This window comes from Nomascus leucogenys, chromosome 16, assembly GCF_006542625.1.
Source record: "Nomascus leucogenys isolate Asia chromosome 16, Asia_NLE_v1, whole genome shotgun sequence".
NCBI classification, from domain to species: Eukaryota; Metazoa; Chordata; class Mammalia; order Primates; family Hylobatidae; genus Nomascus; species Nomascus leucogenys.
Window position 1 is genome coordinate 44,806,410 of NC_044396.1, and position 4,831 is coordinate 44,811,240.

General features: G+C 42.3%; 1 pseudogene across 1 annotated transcript; it reads right to left on the reverse strand.

Moving 5' to 3' along the window:
* Window positions 1-2,318: 2,318 nt before the first annotated feature.
* LOC100594524 lies at window positions 2,319-3,602 on the reverse strand (annotated as a pseudogene). Its single transcript, XR_121021.4, has one exon. The product of XR_121021.4 is annotated as a 26S proteasome regulatory subunit 10B pseudogene (transcript).
* Between the last annotated feature and the right edge of the window lie 1,229 nt (window positions 3,603-4,831).

Genomic DNA, 4,831 nt, shown 5'->3' on the forward strand with positions numbered 1-4,831 from the left:
GGCTGGTCTGGAACTTCTGACCCCAGGTGATCCGCCTGTCTTGGCCTCCCAAAGTGCTGGGATTACAGGCATGAGCCAAGGCGCTAGGCCTGGAGCCTCTTTTATAAGGGTGTGAATTCCATTCTGGAGGACTCCACCCTCATGACCCAGTCACCTCCCAAAAGCCTCATCTCCGTTATAATACCATCACCTTGGGGGTTAGGATCTCAACATAGGGGTTTTGGAGAGACACAAACATTCAGTCTGTTGCAGAGTACCAGATAAATAGATTGTGCTGTAATCATACAATGGAATCCTGGGTAATCACTGAAAAAGAATAGTTCTATAAACACAAAAATAAGATTTTTCCAAGATACATTAAGTGAAAAAAAGCAAGGTGCAGGATGTGTGTAGACAGTGCTATAATTTGAGTGTGACACACATTTACACAGGCTTCAGGGGCTATTTCTGTAGTGAGCAGTTGCATTTCACTCAGAATTTAGCTATGCCCCATGCTCAGCTCAGATGAGCCTAGTCCACAAGACTAGGGCAGCTTTTGCCATCACTTCTTTTTTTAAGAGTTACAAGAGTAACATCTCAGCCCATCTCATTCCCTCTGAGAATCCAATGAAAGTTTTGGATCTTCTATGCAGTAAATTCAGTCATTTTTATCTATAACCTCAAAGTGAATTAACTGAAGTCCATCCACAATTTATAGAGATCCAAAGATCCTAAGTTACAAGCCTTTTGTCAAGCAAGAGCTTAAGGTGTAATACCATACAGAATACTAAGAAAGCAGCCAGGCACAGTGGCTCATGCGTGTAATTCCAGCACTTTGGGAGGCCGAGGCAGGCAGATCACCTGAGGTTGGGAGTTCAAGACCAGCCTGACCAACATAGAGAAACCCCATCTCTACTAAAAATACAAAATTAGCCGGGCATGGTGATGCATGCCTGTAGTCCTAGCTACTTGGGAAGCTGAGACAGTGAGAATCGCTTGAACCTGGGAGACAGATGTTGAGTTGAGCCGAGATTGTGCCATTGCACTCCAGCCTGGGCAACAAGACCAAAACTCCGTCTCAGAAAAAAAAAAAAAAAAAAGAATACTAGGCTGGGCGCGGTGGCTCACGCTTGTAATCCCAGCACTTTGGGAGGCCGAGGGGGGGCGGATCATGAGGTCAGGAGATCGAGACCACGGTGAAACCCCGTCTCTACTAAAAATACAAAAAAAAAAAAATTGCCGGGCGTGGTGGCGGGCGCCTGTAGTCCCAGCTACTCGGAGAGGCTGAGGCAGGAGAATGGCGTGAACCCGGGAGGCGGAGCTTGCAGTGAGCCGAGATCGCGCCACTGCACTTCAGCCTGGGTTACAGAGCGAGACTCCGTCTCAAAAAAAAAAGAATACTAAGAAAGCCTATGGCTGGGCCTGGATGGTTGTGAACACTCTCTTGAGTTGAGTGGCTGTGCAGCCCCAGATATGCCCTCAAAGCCTTGGAAGGGCAGCCTTGCCCTCAAAGCTGACCAGGGACCTACAGGGGTTCTAGTCCACTCTACTCCTACTTGCTCTACTGCTCCATTCCATTTGAGAGCTAGGGTAATCCGCTAGGCATTATGTCATTGCAGAAGATGGCCTTTAGAGGTTTTCCTGAAGTAAGAAAATAATAGCTAGATTAGCATATCTTTAAATAAATTCAAGGGCTTCTCCTGGTGCAGTGGCCCTTAAGGACATGATGGTCTTCAAGCACAGTGCAGCAATGAAAGTTCAGAGAATCCGCTAGCCTATACATGTGTAATTATTAGTATACTCTATTTAGTAAAGGAGGGAAAAGTATAGCGCATTTCAGAAGAGTTCCAATGGGAATTGATAAAAACAAAGCTTTGGAAATTATGGGATTAAACTTTGATTGTCTGAAAAATTATTTTTCAGAATGCAATATTCCCTAATTGAGGTGTTTATGTATTTAACTATTGACTATTCAAATGATTTACATGAAACTCATGAGACCAAACTTGCTTATAACTTGACCTATACAAATTACTATATGAATACATAGTAAATATTACAAAATACAGAGGAAACTTAGAAATTATAAAGAATGAAAAATATTTTTTTGAATCAAACAGATTTTATTCAACTTTTTAGATGAGGAAAACAAATGATACAAAATAAGTCATAAGAAATGCTTCCTTATACCACTATCTCAAACCACTTTCAATATTTTACAAAATGCTCACACGGCAAATATGAAAAGCTTCAACACTCTCCCATTGCAACTTGCTGCAATAAATGCAACTTTAACAAACATACAAATTTCTTCTGTATCTTAAAAGTTGAACTACTAATTTTTATGATGTTACCCATATTTTTATTCATATACTTTTAATGACATCATTGCCAATACATACATTATTTTCTTCAACTTTATTTTTACATTAAGCCAACATCTGTCATGCAGCCATCAAAAATCTTACAGTAAATTACACAGGTTTGTAGTCCAATTTAGACTCCAGCTTCTTAGAATCAGCCACTTTTCTGACTGCTTTCATGAAGTCTTCCTGTACTACAAAATCATGATCAGCACGAATTGCGAACATATCTGCTTCAGTACAAACATTTCTCAGGTCTGCTCCATTAAAGCCATCTGAAAGCTTCACAATTGCTTCATAATCTATTTCACCATGCTTTGTAACGGGACCTGCATGGATTTTCAGTATGTCTAATCTTGCTTGTTCACTTGGCAAATCAATATGTATTTTTCTATCTAATCTTCCTGGACACAGCAAAGCAGGATCCAGTGTATCTGGTCTGTTTGTAGCCATGATCATTTTAACTCTATGCAGAGTATCAAATCCATCCATTTGATTCAGTAACTCCATTAACGTTCTCTGAATCTCTCTGTCAGCTGAAGTACCCTCAGAAAACCGACGACCACCAATAGCATCTATTTCATCCATAAAAATGATGCATGGTTGATGATCTCTAGCATAATTAAACATTTCTCTGATCAAACGAGCACTTTCACCAATGTACTTGTCTACAATAAAACTAGATACAACCTTTAAGAAATTGCAGTCCAGCTGGCTAGCAACAGCTTGTGCCAAGAGTGTTTTTCCCGTACCTTTTGGAGGTATTATTCCTACACGCTGAAATAAATCTGGGTTTGTAAGAGGTAATTCTATCACCTCTCTTAATTCCCGGATCTGTTCTGATAGCCCTCCCATCTTAGAATAAGAAACATTCCCAGGGTCCTCATGAGACATGTGATAAACCAGTGGATCCACCTCTCTTGGCAAATATCTCATGATAGTTAGTGTAGTCATATCCAAAGCAACTCTTGTTCCTGGCTTCAGCTTACTTTTGTCAAGCTGTCGACGACAACCCACAACATATCTTGGTCCATTGGTAGCTTCAGCAATGAATTTTGCTTCAGTTAACTGTTTAAGCACTTCACCCACAATCTGCCCAACACTTTGTAGGGCCTTCAGATCATTTTCAGACTTTTCATACTGCTTGGTAATTTCTTTTAATTGTTCCCTTAACTCCTTAAGACGGCCGTCGATCTCCTTGTGCTCAAGCAGCTTCTTGCGGTAGTCCTGAAGCACCTTATCTCTAGGGTCCGCCATGATGAGAAGAAGAATGAAAAATATTTAATTTGTCTTAGCAACTGCATCTGGCCTAGGGAAGCAAATGCTTGCATTTTGTCTCTCTCAGCAGGCCCCCATCTCTCCTTAGATTTCAAGCTAGTTGGTTGCCTTAAGATCTCAGCTTGGCAAGGCATGGTGGCTCACGCCTGTGATCCCAGCACTTTGGGAGGCCGAGGCAGGCAGATCACTTGAGGCCAGGAGTTGGAGACCAGCCTGGCAACATGGCAAAACCCCATCTCTACTGAAAATACAGAAATTAGCCGGGTGTAGTGGCGTGCACCTGTGGTCCCAGCTACTCAGGAGGCTGAGGCAGGAGAATCTCTTGAACTCAGGAGGCAGGGGCTTTGTGAGCTGAGATCATGCCACTGCACTCCAGCCTGGGCATCAGAGCAAGATTCCATCTCAAATAACAACAACAACAACAACAACAACAACAACAACAACAACAACATGTCTGGGTGTGGTGGCTCATGCCTATAATCCCAGAACTTTGGGAGGCCAAGGCAGGTAGATCGCTTGAGGTCAGGAGTTCAAGACCAGCCTGGTCAACATGGTGCAACCCCATCTCCACTAAAAATACAAAAATTAGCCAGTGTGGTGGCGACCGCCTGTAATCCCAGCTACTCAGGAGGCTGAGGCATGAGAATTGCTTGAACTGGGGAAGCAGAGGTTGCAGTGAGCTGAGATCACACCATAGCACTCCAGCCTGGGCGACAGAGCGAGACTCCATCTCAAAAACAAAAACAAAAACCAACAACAACAAACCAAACTTAGCTCCCCTATGGGTTCAAGAAAAGTCACGAACTTGCAGTTGGTTCAGGTGAAGGTGACTCCCTTTCTAGTTCTGTATATTGTGAGCAGAAACTAGAAGTCTCTATTACAGAAGTTTAAACAGAAAAGTTATATGATCTGATTTAAATATTTGAAAGATAATTTTAGCCTCCATTGAAAACACAGAATGAGCCTGGGGATGGGGGCAAGGGTGCAAGCAGGAAGACCAGCAAAGAAGCCATTGCAACAGCCCAGGCAGGAGGCTCTAGAGGAATGGACTAGTAGTTGCAATTATCACAAAGGGACTCCTGTGGGAACGGACAGTTTGCCATTGCAGAATATAAATCCACATTTCAGAATCTCTTGCTAGTTTAAATGTATGTATACAATAATTTACTGATTTCATTTCAGTTCGAATAAAGTAGATAGAATATCATTTT